This window comes from Echinops telfairi, unplaced genomic scaffold, assembly GCF_000313985.2.
Source record: "Echinops telfairi isolate 266 unplaced genomic scaffold, ASM31398v2 ScPeMD7_5592;HRSCAF=6446, whole genome shotgun sequence".
Taxonomy (NCBI): domain Eukaryota; kingdom Metazoa; phylum Chordata; class Mammalia; order Afrosoricida; family Tenrecidae; genus Echinops; species Echinops telfairi.
This window is the reverse complement of record NW_022109491.1, coordinates 52,124,182-52,142,707: the sequence shown is the minus strand read 5'-3', so window position 1 is coordinate 52,142,707 and position 18,526 is coordinate 52,124,182.

The window sequence follows — 18,526 nt, the reverse complement described above, 5'->3', positions numbered from 1 at the left end:
TCTATCTATCTATCTATCTATCTATCTATCTATCATCTATCATCTATCTTCTATTTTTCCAGCTAGAAAAGAAGACAAAAATCCATGTCTGCAGGCATACTATTTCAGAATTGATGCAGCTCCTACTGCATGACCCATAGTTCCCGAGTCAATTCCAACACCTATCAAGCAACTAAGACAAAGGGGACCGTTTCCATGGTTTTTCATAAAGCTGTGCATCTTTATGGAAGCAGACCCTCACACCTTTCTCCTGCAAAGCAGCTGGTGGGCTGAAGCTGCCAACTTTCAGTTAACAGCTGGGCACTTAGCCACAATGCCACCCGAGTTCCTTACTGCATGACACCGGGAGGAAAATGGGGGGTGTGGCCAGCACAGATCACTTTTGGGGCTGTGTGTGCCTGTGATGTATGTGTGGAAATATATGCATTGGAATCTGCCCTTCTTGGTTATCTTCATCCCTACCTAACTTCAACATGCAAAGATAGGCCCTTGACAGCCTTGGCCCTCGGCTTCTCTATATAATGCAAGGGAGTCCGCTTAGGTGATTTCCCTAGAACAATGGAGTTCCTGGATAGCATAAGTGGGTAGATGCCTGACTACTAAGTGAAACATTGGTGGTTCAACCCGAGCAGGAGGCACCTCCGAAGAAAGGTCTGGCCTTCTGTTTCCAAAAAGCCAGAGCCTTGAACACACTCAGGAGCCATTCTACTCTAAAACACATGGGATGGCCCTGAGGAAGAATGAACACGATTGCAATTAGTTTAGATTGGGGTATAGTCCAGTCTAGCCCTCTACAGAAAAAGCTCTGGTGGAGTAGTGGGTACAAATTGAGCTGTGATCCATAAGGGCAGCTGTTTGAAACTACCAGCTTCTGAAGAAGAAAGACAGGGGTTTTTGCTCCTTTAAAAATTATGGTCTCAGAAAGTCGCAGGGGCTGTTCTGTAGGGTCACTAAGAGTTGGCATCAATTTGATGGCAGTTTGTTTTTTGTATTGTTTTTATTTTTTGAGCCTTTTATTTTTGACCCTTCTAAAATTCTATTGGGTTGCCTTTATGCCAAAGAGTACAAAGAGTACATAGGATTTGTGCTAAAGTGAACACAAATCTTGAGTAGACTTTTATTCTGAGTCTATCTTTAGCATTTGCTTGCTGAGTCACCTCTGGTGAATTGCTTCACCTTTCTGAATACCCACTGCTGAAGCAAAACTAACCTAACCTCAAAGGAGCCTTTGTGCGGAGCAGGCCAGAGCCCCAAACCAACGGTACATCTTATTCATCGCTGTCTCTGTAGTGCCTGCGCTGAATGAGTGAATAAAAGAGGCCTTTATAATCCAGCACATCCGAACTTCAGCAGAGATCATCAGCACTGACAGTTGAAGACAGGAATATGCATCAAGGACATTGATGCCGCTGCAAGCTCTTTGCAAGCAAGACTCCGTGCAGAGAGACTTCTCACAATCACCACCCTTAACTACAATGGGGGTAGGGATGGGGCTTCTTTTGGTGACAAAGATACTCCTCTCAGGGAGCCAGGGTGGGAGGGGATGATATAATGTGTAGAAGTGAGGGAACACCTGTAAGAGGCTATATGTAAAAAGTCAGGGAGAAGGAGAAGAGCATTGATCACCTCTCCAGATAGGCAGAGCCCTCATTTGTTCTCATCTGCCACCCTCCAAGAGCCAGCAATCTGTCAGACACCAGCTTTATTTGTAGGGGAGGGTCATTAATTTGAATTAATAGCACCGCACTGCTCAGGACTTTGTTTTGCTTTGTTTCCCTCCTGTGGACGCACACACTTCTTTGCTGTCTGGTTCTATGAGTGGGGATACACTGTGAACAAGTGTCCAATTAGCCAGAAAAGCAAAGTCCGCCAGGATTCACGCTCCAGCAGAATGCTTTTTCCTCTCCAACCCAAAGACCAGATCCTTTGGTTGTTCCTGTTTGAGAACCCCTCTAGAGGGTGTTGTTGCTCTCCCTTGCCCTCCTAATCCTACAATAATGATACACCCCCTGGAGTATATAACCCCACTACCTCTCACTGATCTTAAATCAGTATGTACCCCCAGGAGACTAGGGTGGCAATAGGCACCCATGGGAGCCCTGGTGGCAGAATGGAATTCTATGGTGTTGTGCTGCTAACCACAAGGCCGGCAGTTCAAAAGCAACAGCTGCTCCATGGGAGGAAGACTGGGCTCTCTGTGTAAAGATTTATAGTATCTGAAACTCACAGGGACAGTTCGACCCTGTCCTATAGGGTCACTCAATGGTATTGAGAGGATTGAGATAGGAAAATAAGATAAAAGATAATATCTGCAAGAGGCTGGTTTATTATCTGACCCATTGCCGACCTGACCCTCAGAAATGGATGTCTCCTACACCTTGCTCTATGGAACTGGATGTTTGGTGCACAAGTACACCAGAGGTACATCTCAGCATCCCTGGAGGGAGGCCCAGACCTCTTAAGTGGCAGAAATCTCCCAGCATAGTGAGGAGGTTCATCACATCTGCCTGGAAAATTTTGCCCACACCAGCATCTCTTTACCACTGACTGTTGGCAGGGACATGTGCCTTTCCTGGTGGGTGTTTATAAGTAAATAAAGCATCCTTTCATCAGCTGCGAAAGAGAGAAAGACAAAAGAGAGCTAGTCTATAGCAAGCAGCTCAGCCAGTGAGCCCATTCTCTATTGATCACATCTGTGTGCAAACACTGGGCCACAATTAGAAAGCATCAACTTTCAAAGACCACTAGGGCTTATGAGCTATCATAGTGTCACCTTCAATAACTAATGAAGACAGCCTTAGATAGCCTGTCAATCTCCCTGCTACAGAGTTCCACTGACTTGCTACAGTTGAACTTCTTGAAGACCAGAAGTCTGTGCTTGCCAGTTTGGGTCTAAAAACCAGTGGGATGAGGTGTCATCCACTAGGGGAATGGCTCAAGAAAAACAGGAATCTTTGAGAATCCTTTACCAGGACTATTGACTCCAGAGAACTCTGACCCTGTAGTAGGACACGTGTTTTTTTTAATTCCTTACTTTGATGAAGCGCAGAGAGGTCTCAGCCATCTGCAGCAGAAAGAAGCCACTAAAGGGACACTAAAGCATCAATAATTCAAGTGTGTCCTCATAGAACTATCTCTCAATGCCAGTACATCTGCTGCAACATAAGAGAGGGCTGCCAGCATGAGAAAGCAAAATAGGATTTATGGACAAATCTGAGTGCCTCCCAATCCCTCCTTCATGGACTACCCTCCCGTCTCTTCCCCATCACTCCAACAAACTTCACAAAGACTGAGCATGGTAGCTCTAGCGATAACTGGAAGGAAATCATTTGTAGCAGGCAGCGGTACAACCTGCCTTTATCTAGTTCCAGCCAATGAAATACATTCTCCAAAATTCCAAACTGTGGAGAAAGCTTACCTAGTGCAGTATGAGCTCAATCTCATCCGGGTGAGTGAAGTAGAAAGGCAAGGCTTCCGTTTCCGTTATGAGCAAAAATGGGCTCAGGCATAGGGACAATTGTGAGGATGCTGTAGGATCATGCAGTATTTCGTTCTGTCATGCATAGGATCACTATGGGCCAGAACAGACCCGATGGCGCCTAACGTGAGCCAATAGAGAAGAATGATATTTGTGATAGTTAGGTTTATTGTGCCAACCAGGCCTCCTTAGGAACATGTGGGCAGAGTTTAATCGGGCCGCAGCTTGATTGGAGGGTGACAAATACTTTCTGAGCTGGCATCCTGTCTCTCTTCCTCCCTGGGGATCAGAACAGCATGCTGCTGCTTGAGCTAGTTCTTTGCCTCAATTGTGTGCTGCAGTACCTGTGGGCCAAGCCAACCCATGGGTTGTTGCTAGAGCTTGAGGCTCCTTTGAGACCTGCTTTGCTGTACTGCTGGTGCGTACATCGCTCAAGACTACTGGATCGAGTACATTGCTTGAGTTCGAGAGCCTGCCTGAGTTGAAGGACCTTCAGTATATTAACTGTTGCATGAAAGTGAGTTGAACTGAGCCCGCTGTACTGCTGTGTAATTAGCTGTTATATTCCTTCTCACTTGTCTATCTATCTATCTATCTATCATCTATCTATCTATCTATCTATCATCTAGCTATCTTTTATCATAAGTGCTCTGGTTTTGTATCTCTAGAGAACCCTGCCTAACACAATATTCAATAGTTGGTAGCATGGTTCACTCATCTCCCACTTTTGTCCCTAGAGTCTAGTGGTGAGTGATCCCACATGGCCACCAAAAGGCCAGCAAAATGCCTTATCCTATCTGCCTCTCCCATTGCATGAGTGTCTAACTACATGGATCTGCCACCTGCTTAGCTGCTTCTCATCACAGAAGGCTAAATGAGCAATATGCTTGAAGTATTGCACCTCTTTGCTGGATTGCCCATTCTTGTCTCTCAAAAAATAAAAAGCATCACTTTGCTTATTTATTATAAAATTTCTAAACTTCTAACTATGGTTAAAAAAATATCTCTGAACAAAGACCTCTTACCCTCCTCAATCCAAAATTAATTTCCTCCTCTGTATCATTTGTTCCATAGCTCACTGACTCCCAGTACTTTCTGTAATAAACCTGATTTTTCCGACTTTCCAGGCCACCAATCAGACCACTTATCAGCACTAATTTGCTTGCCTCCTACTCCAGATTCTATTCTTCACTAGTCCCTATGGGATCCTCTAATCTTCAACTAAGAAAGTTAAATGCTTTATTTCTATGGGAAAAGAGGCATAAAACTGCCATGCAAGCTAAGTCACTAGTCATTGTGATTGTAATAAATGACCTAAAATGGATTGCAAGGGCATTGGTAGTGTTGCGGTTAAGCGCTTAGCTGCTAATCCAAAGGTCAGTGATTCAAGCACACTAGCTGCTCCAAGAAGAATGATGTGCCAGTCTGCTTCCATAAGCTTACAACCTTGGGACACCTATGAGGCAGTTCTTCTCTGCCATATGGGGCTGCTTTGGGTCAGAACTGACTTAATGGAACACCACAACAAAATAATAGGTGCCTACATTTTACAGGCATTTGCTCTGTTATTATCAAAATACCTTTAAAATCAAACACAATATTTTTCTCCCAAGCACAAAATGTGCACGAGTCCCTTGGATCTATGCATGAGACAATACCCCTTAGAAATCCTGGGCACATCTACCCATTCTTAAGAGAGAATTGCTTACACCATCAAGATACTTACCTAAGTGCATGGCTATCACATCTCTTAATTTTGATCTTAGGGTCTGCAAGGCAAATGTGTGTCTTTAAAGATTGTTAAGCTATTGAGAAGTCTGAACAGTGCTGCTTGTCACTCAAGCGACAAAAAAGAGCATCATGAGGTATAGTTGGCATTTACTTGGCCCTTCTGAGAGTGTTATGCTCATTCTGAAGCTTCTAATTTTCCAAAAAGTGTAGAAAATTGTAGAGGTTCCAAAAAAAAAAAAAAAGCCATGAAAATGATTAAAGAGGTAGAGGGTGGAACTCAGTACAAAGGGTGAAATTAAGTGAGTAATTTACCAAAGGCAAAGACAAAGCAGAGTAGACAATGCAGCTCAGCCTGTACATGGTACTTGTTAATGATTAAAATCAGATAATGAGATTACCAGGCTTATATTTTCTAGCACATTCACAAAATTTATAAACCTCCCCATACATGTCAGTGTATTTATTCCTCAGAATAGCTTGAAAATAAGAAAAATAGAGATCCAGGAAAGAATTTTCCCCAAATCATATACCTATTGACGTGGGTTCTTTGACCTTCACCACTGCTGTTTAAATCTTAGGCTGGTACTCTCTGAAAGAAGAGGGCTGAAATAGTATCTGAGGTAGAATGAGTCTAATTTCTTCATTTAAGTTACTGTGAAAAAGCAGGACCCCCCCCCTAAACTATGAATAAGGAGTATAATAGGTTTCTCTTCTTCTTCTTTGACTCCTGAAAAAAAAATTTTAACACAACAGACCCTCAACTTGGTTACTCCTAAGATTTCTATAGGTGGTGAGGCCATATATGAGTCAGAGACTATCTAGAGATAAGATGATTTATGGACAAAAGGAATGAAAACACCTGTGAATCTATTGAGTTTGCTGGGCTTGTAAACTGGATATTGGAGAGTTGGATACAATCATCAAAATTTGAATAAACATCTATATTTAAATTTTAAATTTGAGTATCATTGTATCTGAGGAATCTTGGTGCTGCACTATGTGTTGGGTATTAAGCACAAGGTCTGCAGTTTGAAACCCCCAACCACTCCTTTCCTCGGGAATGAAGAGACTTTTTATTCTCATAAAGAGTTACCGTCTCAGAAACACACAGTTCTCCCCTGTCCTCTCCGGTCACTATGAGTCAGAATCCACTCTATGGCAGTGACTTTTGTTTGGGTAGCATTGTATCTCTATGACGCTGCCCACAAATAGCGGTAACTTCTCAGGGAGTGTGCATAGCAGGGAGTGGTGTGAGGCAGGAGGCAAGAGGAGGATCCAACAGATCATCACCTTCATGAGGCAGTAATAGGACAAACTACCTTTGAAGAAGACGGGACAGGGAATGTCAGACTAGAAGAAGAAAATGTTCAACAGATATGTCTTAAGAAATAAAAAAGTACAACTCCACAAAAAGTCTTACAGTAGTAAAGCTCATGCATCAGCTTACAAAGTGCTAGAAAAATACAAAAATACTTGAAGTAAATGAAGTAGATGTTAATGAACCTTTCATGAATGGGCAAGTAAAATACAGAAAAAATAGACATTAATTATAACTGCTTGAATAACACGAATGACAAACCTAGTTTCATGCGTAATTTGAATATACATATATAAAGAAGGGAATGCTTTTTAAAATACCCATAAAATATTTATAAACAGGAGGTCAAGATTCTTCAACAATTAAAATCTCTCATTATATTCCAAATTATACAGTCTGTGTTCTGACCTCAGCACAATGAAACTAGATATCATTATCGAGAGACCAGAATAGTTGTCCATAATTTTGAAATATAAAAACAATCTTCACAAGAATTAAAATTATATTAAAATGTACTGTGTTAGTCTGGGTAGACTAGAGAAACAAATCCATGGACGCACATATGTATATAAGAAAGAGGTTTACATACAAGAGCAATTGAACATGAAGAAAACATCCCAGCCCAGTTCAGATCAAGTCCGTAAGTCTGATAGTAGCCCATATGTCTGATACCAATCTATAAAGTCCTCTTCAGACTCACAAAACACATGCAATGAAGCCAAATGCAGGAAGATCACAGCCAGTGGGTAGAAAGCCTTTGGGTCCAGTGGCGTTGTAAGCATCTCAGCGCCGGCAGGGGTCTCTTTGTGGCTTCTGTGACTTCCGAGGTCTGGTTGCATCCATGTGGCTTGTCTTCTGCAATGTCTTCCAGGGAGTAGCAGAGAGAGAGAGATGTCTTCCGCCTCCAAGGAGGAAGTACCAGATGTCCCAGAATTCTCAGGAGAAGGCCATGCCCACAGAAGTCTCATTGGCTATCCCCAGATTGACAGCCTAGACTCCACCCCTGCACTCTTAATCCTTAAATTGACACCAGATTAAGTGACTACCACATGTACTAAAAAAAAAACATAAAACCCTAAACTCATTGACATCGAGTCAATCCTGATGCAGCTCAACCCCAGGAAAAATAATATTGAGGACAGTGCACCCAAAGTAGTGTTTGAGGAAGCACGTAGTGGCAATGACATTGGCAGAATAAAGGATTCGGCACCATAGAAGACGATAGAATTTCAGAACTTCAGAAAAGAATGATTTCAAGGAAGCAACAGCTACTAAAAATCCACTGAGGTCAAGACTGTAAAAAAATCTATTGAATTTGAACTATAGAATAGTTCCAATAGACAGAATGCTTTCAGACATTTAATAGAACAATTAGGATGCCGTTGGATGGAAAGTGACTACAGAGTAATGACATAGAGATATAAAATTTATTTATTTATACTTTAGTGACATTTATTTATTTCCATTTTAGTAACATTGGGTAACATTTTTAAACCATTCTATAGGGAGTTAATACAGGTATCATACCATTCCATAGTTCCAGCACATCAAGCAGTATTGTTCAATTGCTACCACAATCACTTTCAAAACAACCTCTTCCTTCTTGAACTCGAGATCAGATCCCTCTACCCCTTTCCACCACCATACCTCCCTGTAACCCTTATTCTACTTGTTGTCTCCAGAAGCTCATCAATCCTGGGCTTCATATCCAGAAAAACATATAACAAAAATTCAAGAGGGATACCCAAAATCAAAAATGACAAACTCAATCAGAGGTAACCCCCAGTATAAAAGAACACCGGTAATGTTAAAAACCAGATCAGGCTCAAAGTGTTGTTGCTGGGGGCCAGGGGGGTGGGGGCGGTGGGGAATCAAGTGACAAGGTTTTAACCACTCAAGTCAGGTTTATCATTTTGATCTCCTGTAGGCATCTCTCTCATACTCTCTGTTTGGTAACAAGTTTATTCCCATCCTTTAATTACAGACAGAGGGAACTCACCAGAGGCTTATTTCCTGTGTAGATCTCACAAATGTATTCTGAGCTTCCACTGTCCAAGATCATCCATAGCCTTCTGCAACCAGAACCTCACAAGTTAAGCTCTGATACTATTCCATCCTTCGACTTTGGATTGTATAATTTCCAATTCAGGGATATATAATTTAGATCCCTTGAAATATTTAGATGAGCATGGGGGAGGGGGTGGAACCCAAGTTACTGTAGTAAAATTCAGAATCACCGTTGACTTTCAAACATCTGATTCCTTTTTCCCTATATCTATATATAATTTATCTTGTTTTTCATTGTTGTTTATAATGTCCACAGCAGAGCACACACTAGTTCAACAATTTCTGCAAATGCCATTTAGTTACATTGATTACATTCTTCAAGCTGTGTAACAATTGTCACCTCCCATTTTCAAGATGCTCCTCCTCTTCCATGAAGACAAACTCATTACCCACTAGGTTTCCAATCTAACCTTTTGAGTTACTTGTGTCAGTTTGATCCTAAATAGAGAGTTTTATGTCAACATTCTTAGCTACATAAGGTGAACATTGCTTGATTTTAAAAGACACTAGGAGATAGTTTTGACTTCAAATTCAAAGATTATCTGAGGAATGGTTTTAAGGCTTTTAGATAAGTGTTTTGAATGTGTACATAGACTAAAGATGTGCCACCATTAGAGAGAAAGGAAATGAGGGGGGATCACTCAGTGGAGAGAACAGAAAATGGGTTGCATGAGTGAAAGCCAGGAGTGAAAAGTGAGGATATGGGTCACGGTAGCTGGGCTGATCCAGAAAATAACAGGCACGTGTTCTCCTGTCAACCTGAAAGAATACAAATAATGTGAGACATGAACGGATCTAATTCGGGTGGTATGCAGGAAATTGATTTCAGAAGTGAAGAAACATGCTCATATGTTCAAACTGAGTGCGATTAAGGTCAGCTAGACCACAAGGACTCGCCTACAATACTTTCTAAAGACGAAGTAAGCCGTCCTGTGGAGACCTGGAGATATCGTGGTTACAAGTTGGGATGTTAACCAGGTCAGCAATTCAAAACCACCAGCTGCTCTGTGGGAGAAAGATGGGGCTTCCTCCTCCCACAAAGAGTTACCTTCTCCGACACCCACAGGGGCAGCTCTCCCTTGTCCTGTAGGGTCTGAGCCGCCAACACTTTTGTTAGTGACTCAACAGCGCCTAACCCACAGCATTACCAGAGCTCCGTAATACACTACATCCAGAGGTAAAACTAAGTACAGATCTTTTTCTACTTTGAGAAAGGGGCTTCAAGCTTCCACACAAAATATATGGGTTTATAAAGGCAAGCATGACCAATGAAATAAAGTTGGAGTGCTTCACCAACTATTTTATTGGAATTCTGTTTTTCCCATTCACTGCAGCCTATTGATCTGTGCCTGGAGAAGCCACTGCAACCTGGCCCAACACGCCAACCCTCCACCAGGGGTAATTTATAAACCTGTTGAGAGAACTGATGAACCCGGCTGGCTGGTGGAGCAGGTCCCATGATTGATTCACTCCTTGTTCTCGGCTATTTCACCCTGATGAGGCCATGTTGCCTCGTTCATCATATTCATCCATCACCCAGTAAATATCATTAACGTTGTAGGCCACCGGCACCATCTTCTGTGCTTTGTTTTCTTTTTATATGGAATTCTTAAAGCTTGGTGTGGTTTATCTCAGCCCCTCCCTTCCATGCCAATTGATCACAGACATACCTTCCAGAAACCAGGTACCAAAAGGCCCCGGTGGAACTGGATATTGAGAAGGAAGGGAAGCAGAGATTCAAAAGCCCATCTGCAATGCTGTCTCAGATGAACCTTTCTAATCAGAACATGACCAGCAAGGACCTGCACAACTGTAACATCTGCCGCATAGCCAATAACAATTGAAATTCCTTAGAATAGCCTTTTAGAAAACATTCCCCCCTCATCCCCCACTCCAAAAAAAAAGAGTTTTTTTCCCTCGAGCAGGCTTTCTATGTCACTTATAAAGGTCCCCATGTGTTGTCAATAAGCCAGCAAGGGTTTTGTGGGGAGAGAACCATGTATATTGTCACAGAGCTGGAGAGAAAACTTATAAAAAGCATGATGTTTTAGCCATAAATAAAACCAGAATGGAGTTTCAGTATTCCCAACTCTTAAAACCTGAAGTGGATCTTTTGTAATATTCATGAACCACATGATATTGAGACTGTAAAGAACTTGGATGGGAACCCCACCCTTGCATCGTACTGGTGCACTAAGTCCCAACCCCCCTAAGGAACTCACTCCCCACAAGGCTGCCCTCTGGGTGAAGGCTAAGTCCCTTTCCAGAAATCTCCTCCCAGCTGCAGGGAGGGCCTTCCTGACTGGTTCAGACGGTGGCACCAGCATCTCAATTGGGAACAACTCATAAGTGTCACTCCACCTGGAAACATCCCCTGGGTGACCAGCTGAGTTCTCTGTTGTGATGGCATTGTCCTTCAATTTCCGGCCTCTGACCAATCCTGCTTTGCTCACTTCCTTCCAGTGTCAACCCAAGAGCACCTCCTCCCTCCTCCAGTAAATCACCTCCTTATAAATCTTTTTCAAACACAGCTTCCCCAAGATCCTGCCTCTGAAAATGAATTCTAAAGAGTTAAAAACCAAGATATTAAAAACAGTAGACCCGATTATAATGTAGAACTATCTGTTTTCTATATCCAACAAAAATAAAAATAAGAAGATATCTGTGAATTGTTTAAATGGGTTAAGAAAGGCTGGGCTTTCTCCTTCCATAAGCACCATAAACAGCTACCTCTCAAAACTCACAGGGGTGGGGGCTGGGGGGGTGTCACTCTGTTAGCATTGACTAGTGAGTTTGGAGTTCTTAGGTTTATGTAAGAAAAGAATAACTTCTTAAATGTGATTTATTATTAATTATTGCCGGCATCGAAGAAGAATTTGTAACAGTGAGATTATCTTCAGAATATGTCAACCCTACCCATCTGATATTGTCTACCGGAAAGAACTCTGCTGTCCATTCCCTCACTGTCACCAAGCAGAAGTCGCTCGACCGATCCACCCCGTCTAAATATACCTACAGCATAAACACACAGCCCCCACTAGCACTGAATCCATTCCAGTTGACAGCCCCACCAGGACAGGGTAGTGTTCCCAAGGCTGGAAATCCTTCCAGAAGCAGCCTGCCTCGTCTTGCTCCCACAAACCACCAGTCTTTTCCTTAGTGGCCCAACCCTTAACCCGCTTCACCACTAGGACCCTTGAAACAGAACAGAAAGAAAAAAACACACAGCACGGGGAACAGCAGGTAGCGAACCCAAAAGAGGTAGGTAGGTGCTTAGTTATCTAGTGCTGCTGTAACAGAAACACAAGTGGGCGGCTTTACGAAACAGAACCGTGTCGTCTCCCCATTGCAAAGCGAGAAATTTCACTTCGGAGCATCTGCTCTGGGGGAAATGTCACCTTCTGACGGTTCCATGGGAAGCCCTTGGTTTCAGCTCTCTAGCCCAGATGGCCCTCGGTGCCCTGTAGGTTGGTCTCCACGGGGCACGTCATTACTCCACATTTGTGCTTGCTCCTCTCTGGGCCTAATCTGTCTTTCCTAGATCTCAAAGATGTTAGATTTAAGACACCTCGTTCTAAACAGATATGGGCTCTTTAACATAACAAAATCCTATTTCCATATGGGATTACTTCTACAGGCATCCGGGTTGGGATCCCAACACACATTTTGGCCTGACATAATTCAGTCCATAACAGTGGCTAATAACAGAGAAAGTGTGTTGAAGGAGTATAAAGTATCCACCAGCTGCGGGAATCTCCACAAAACCTAGACCCTCTAGTTTCCTTGGCTGTAGCTGCCAGGTTGCCTCTCTAGTTTAGAGGTGAAAGCTAGTAATATATGTGGTCACCAAACTAGGTAACCTAGGAATAGTCAAGTTATACAGCACTATGTTGTATAGAGCCACCTCATGTTGCCCATAAATGCACTGTCAGAAGTAATTAAAACCCCTATGAAAACCCACTGCTCACTCAGTGACAGGGAGTGGATGCCCACTCATAGTAACCCTGTAGGGCAGAATTGCCCCTGTGAGATTCTGAGACAGTAACTATTGACAGGAGTAGATGCCCTGTACTGCCCTATCGAAACAGCTGCTGGTTTTCGACTCCTGACCTTGGGGTTGGGTTAGCAGTGCCACACGTCACCCACTATACCACCAGGGACCCGGTTAAGAGCCAGTAGAATCACCCATTTTATGAGTAATGCCTGCCCTCACAGGCATTCAGCTTTACCACCCCTTCTCATCGACACGCCTGTCTAAATATTAGTTTCTGGATCTTTTCCAGTAACGCCACATGGGCCCAATTCTTCGGAAAAGAAAGTATACAACAAAAAGAAGCGAATGCTAGAGACTATGTTTAGCATAGTAACCACTCCAAAAAGGGTGGTGCTTCAATAGCAAGAGTGGTAAATAAATCCACGGTTGACAAAAGAATACAAAGAAGTAGAAGGAAGCTGAAAAGTGCTAAATTTCTGGACAGCCTATGTAAATTTAAGGAGCTACACATATGTATATAACTTATACCTACACATGAGAAAACATAAATGACCAAGAATTGCTTTCCCCGAGAGGCTGTCTCTTTGGCGAGGTGCCTGCGGCACCCCCCAACAAAGAGCATCCTTGTGTTCTCCTCTCTTGCAGAAGTTCCCGGGAACTGCTGTGGTTTAGGCAAAGAAGAAAACTAGTCTTCCCTACTCAATCCTTATGAAAATGTGTACGTTCTCCCCAGCCAGCCTCTTCATTATATTTAAGCCAGGGTAGGTCCCTGGAGTTCGGACTTGGATTATAAAACCACTTTCCTCAGCGCTCGTGCAAAATCAGATAGCATGCTTTCCGTATTCTGCTGGCTGCAACGTCAGCCGCTTCTTTTGCTTGCTGCTGTTGTTGCCATCCAGTCAGCTCCAACCCACAGGAACCTTCAGCACAGTAGAACAAAGCACTGTCTGGTCCTGCGTCATCCTCAAATGCTTGAGCCCATGCTCAAGCCCATTGTTTCAGCCACTGTGTCAATCCATCCCCCTGAGGGCCTTCCTCTTCTTCACTGCCCTTGCACTTTGCCAAACATAATGTCCCTCTCCACGGACTGGTCTCCTGCCAACACGTCCAAAGCACCTGAGACTAAGTCTTCCCATCCCTGCCTCTAGGGAAAATTCTGGCTGTACTTCTTCCAAGACAAATTTGTTTGTCCTTTGAGCCATCCAAGGTACATACAATAGTCCTCTCCAGCACTACAATTCAAATGCATCCACTCTTCTTTGGTCTTCTTGATTCAATGTCCAACTTTCACATGCATCTGAGAAAACGTGTGAATGCTTTAAGCATGATACTCTACAAAATCAAGTTTAATGTCTTTTTAGAAGGGTATTCAATTTCTCAAGGCCTGGGAAGATAGTGTCTTAGATGGGATGTTGTAGCATCTTAGAAAACTATATTGAAATTACAGTATTCTATTACCATCGCCGCCCCCTCCCAGATCTCAGTCTTAGACTCCTCTCCATCCTGACCATAAAATGCTCAGCGGCGCGTTTTACACTGCTTACCAAAGGTCCGAGACTGCTAACGCAGCGCTCTCCACAGCAGCAGAGTCCCTCTACTGGGAAAGTTCTTATTTGGCATCTTACATTGTCTCTGCCGGAACAATACGCCTGGTTCAGTGAGATGTCTCACTTTCTCCAGAGCTCAAAGGAACATGATATGAAAAACTGATAAATAATGTGAGAATAATCCCTGAACGCTTGAAAAAATTCTACTATTGTTAACAATGACAAAGTATTACTCTCAATATAATTATTAGCTCTGGGTTTAATGAAGCACCCAAACCAAACTCACTGTCACTAAGTTGATGCTGAGGTACAGCAACCCTTTAGGATAGGGTAGAACTGCCCTTTTGACTTGATGAGACTGTAAATGTTTACAGGAGTAGAAAGCCCCCCCTCTGGGAACAACTGGCCTATGGTTAGCAACCCAAGATGACATCACTAAGCCACCAAGGCTCCTATATGTTCTTAAGATACCAGCTTTAAGGAAAGAATCCCCGATCCACCCACAGATTTCTCTTGGGAGTTTTACAAATTTTAGGTTTATATAAATATCCTATGAACTGGTGAAGAAATTGGAGGCAGCCTTGGCGAGAGGGTTGCACGGCAACTCAAAGGATTCATTATGGGAAGAAAGATCACTGTAGAGGTTAAGATGAGACGTAAAAGCAGCATTGCTGATGGACTTGCAGCAATGCAGAAGCGCCCAGCAGCGTGGTTGTGTCACGTGCGGATTGAGAAAGGGCTTAGGAGCAGAACTCGTCAAGGGAAAGAAAAGAGATGTACAATCAGCCACTTGTTTCTGCAGCTCGGACCGTCCAGCTGGAGTCTGGCTTTGAGAGACGTGAAAGACTGCAGCCCGAGGAAGACTGTCATTGGTATTGAGGGCGACCTTCCCGCTGAGGGAGTCCTTGTAGGTAGAAAGTCAGAATCAATTGCATCTTGCTGAAAGAACACTGTCCAGGTTATATGGAAACTGTCCTGGAAATGTCTTCTGACCTGTCAAAGATTCTCCAGCCACCGAGATTATAACTGAATGTACACCACTGTTATCCAATAACTATCTCTAGTTCAGCTCTATGGCCAGTCACACACTTGATTCCACTAGTTCACACATTGGTTCTGGCAATGTGTCTGCTAAACGAACAGCTAATTCAATAAACCCCGCTTCATTATCAATATGTTTCCTTGACTCATTCTGTTGGCTAGATTTTTATCTCTTTGATGGCTGTATTCCTTTTGTTATTAGAAGCACTGTTATTAGTGTTAGTCATAGTACTAATAATACTTTGCCTCGTGGCAGAAAGCATCACAGTTATCAACTCACTGAAAAGTCATCTTATCACAATGTTCACATGTTTCCAAACATCACATCTTGACAGGAAACCATTAAAGGAACAGAGCAAGGTTATTGTGTTACCCATCACCTTTTGGACTTAATTTGGCAGGAAACAGCACTTACTGAGAAACTCTGTGGTGCAGAGCAGTGGGAGAAGGATGGAGAAGGTGTGGGGGCTGCTATGAAGACGTAGAATGACTCCAGCCACCCCCGCACGCCTCTACACTGAAAAGCCAACTTGCTTAGCAATAAGTAGCTAAAGAGATGGAAGCCAGCAGGCTTTGAGAACAAAAAGTAAAGAGAGCAATTAATTTTTTTTATTGTGGCAAAATGTACATGACATTTGCAATTTTAACCATTTTAAGTGTGCAATTAAGTGGCACTAATTATATTCACAATATTGTGCAATTATCACCACTAGATATTTCGAAGATTTTTCATTTCTACAAATAGAAACTCTGAACCTTCTAAGGAACCTCCTCCATTCTCTTCTCCCACATCTCCTAGCAATCACAAATCCACTTTCTGTCTCTGCATTTGTGGGATTGCTGGTGGCATTATCAGGTAAGCAGTTGAACGTCTAAGCTCCGAGTGGTCTGTTCACACCCATACATTGAGAAAGATGAAGCTATCTTTCTCCCATAAAAATGTGCAACCTTATAAAACCTACACAGTGTCACCATGACTGGAATCAACTCAATGGCAATGAGTTGGGTATCCATTTGTCTATTCTACATATCTCATAAAGTGGGATCATACATCCTTGCCCTTTAATATCTAGTTTATTTCACTTAGCATTATGGTTTAAGGTTCATCCATGTTGTAGCATGGCACAGGACCAGGCGGGGCTTTATATGTAGGGTTGCTATGAGTCAGAACTGACTGGATGGCATCTAACAGCAACATTGTTTCTCCTGGTGGTTGAATGATATTCTACTGTGTGGGCATCCCACACTCCATCTATTCAGACGTCTGTAGATGTCCACTGGGAGAAAGACAGGGTTTTCTATTCCACAAAGAGTTACAATCGCAGGGCAGTTCTACCCTGTTCTAGAGGGTCGCTATGAGTAGGCATTGAGTTGATAGCAGTGAGTTTGGTTTGGTGGATGTACAGCTGGGTTGGTTCAAACTTTAAAGTACTGTGATTAATGCTGCAATGAGCATAAAAGTATCTGCTTGAGTTTAAAACATTAAAGGACCAGAGAAAGGTTATTGTGGGACTTGACACCATTTGCACTTAATTTGTTAGGAGATAAGACTTACTAAGAAAGCCCAGAGAAAAATTTGAATCCTTTCAATGCCTTTGGGTGTAAGCAATTCCTTTTTAAAAATATTTTGGAAAAACACCGGTTCTGACTGGATATCTGGGAGAAGTTTAAGGCATTTGTCTCATATTACAGGAGAACTATGATGGCGGACAGACATCTTCCATCCGTAAACCAGAGACAAACTAAACTGTAGGAACTTCAAGTTGATCTTAATGTCCAGAACCAATGGTCGGTAGTATGGGGGAGGACCAGGGGAGTTAGGTAACCAACAGAGTAGAAATTCTTTAACAGAAAAAAATATTAAATACTTCTTGCACTGCTGTGCTGCAGTGAACCTAGTGGTAGGGAGGGAGACTCAGTTTATTAGCCCTAATTGTCACTTGAATAACTTCCTCATGTCACCCCATCAGCCTCTGTTCTGTGGGAAGTTATCAGTCCAACTCTTCAATGGGCAGGTTTGTTATCAGCAAGTGGTTCACAGCCCCTGGGCTGTACATTAATTAAAACACTTTGTGCAGAGCCGATTCATTAGCACGCTGCTTCTTTAATCACTGCCTCTTCAGCCACCAGGATGATCTATAAATCTCCTCAAATATGAAATAATGAAGAGGAATGGTTCAATTTATTACAATGTAATAAGTCAGGATAATGTGGAGGTGGACAGGGCAGCACTAAAGTGGTTTTCCTGCTCAGAGCCTTCCTTCCTCATTACTAGAGGCCCCAGGACACTGGGAGGAGCAGAAGCCCGGCTTAACCGCAGCTACGGTAAACTCCCTGTGCCCTCTGCAGTTCTTAGCCAGGCTGATGCAAACTGCCTTTGGGCAATCAGGGGATAAAAACAGATGCAAAGAGAATGGCAGTGCTATAATGATAGACTTTAGATCTATTGCAGACTCTCCCCTTAGTGATCTCATTAAACCTTCCAAAGGACACCTGCGTGCACAGGGGAGCTACAGCATCATATGTTCCACTAAAGCTCCACACGCAAAAGTGAACCCCTAAGGCACAGGTGACTAAAGAAAGGACTCGGGTCATATGGAAATGGCATGGAAGCCACTTCTGGAGCTCCTTTGGCTCCACAGGGAGAATCCAGCTCCACATCTGTGCAAGAATCAGTCTTATATGACAGAGGGCAGTCACTTCCCCATGTTCCACACTTCTTTACCCTGCTCTGACACAAATGGAATGGGTCCTCCCGTGGCGCTTTTTTCTTTTTCCTGTTGGGTTTGATAATCTATTACTGGCAATCTCCATGATTATGGGGGTTTATTACAAAGTCAACAGATTCCAACACATCAGCATCAGAGAACATTAAGAATGCAGTCCTTTTACCTAAACAGCCTGTTCTCAGTCATGTCCTGAACCTCTCAGCCACACTGCCCTTGGCCCCTGCTCTACAAAACGTTTAGCACCCCACTCTGCAAGCCAGTCTTCGGTCTGGAGACACTCAGCTGTATTCATTCCACGGGCCAGGAAGCCCACGGCTGTGCTCCTGAAAGTGCTGCTGCTTCTGGTACTCTCGTAGGAAGCAATCCCCAGAGCTCTGCTCTCATGGTTCATGGTCATAAGACACTCTGTTCCTACTTCTGAAATGGCTCACTTTATACCCAGTGGAAGGGCAACACTGACCAGCCTCTTCCATTATAGTTTCACGCAGCCTATTTGAATTTTCCTACGTAGTCATTTGTTGGCATTGCAAAGACTATGAATACAAGAGCCATACCAAGTAATTCTATTTCACTGAAGGTCTTCTGGAGGAAAGCCAGGGCTCTCTACTCTTGTGAAGAGTT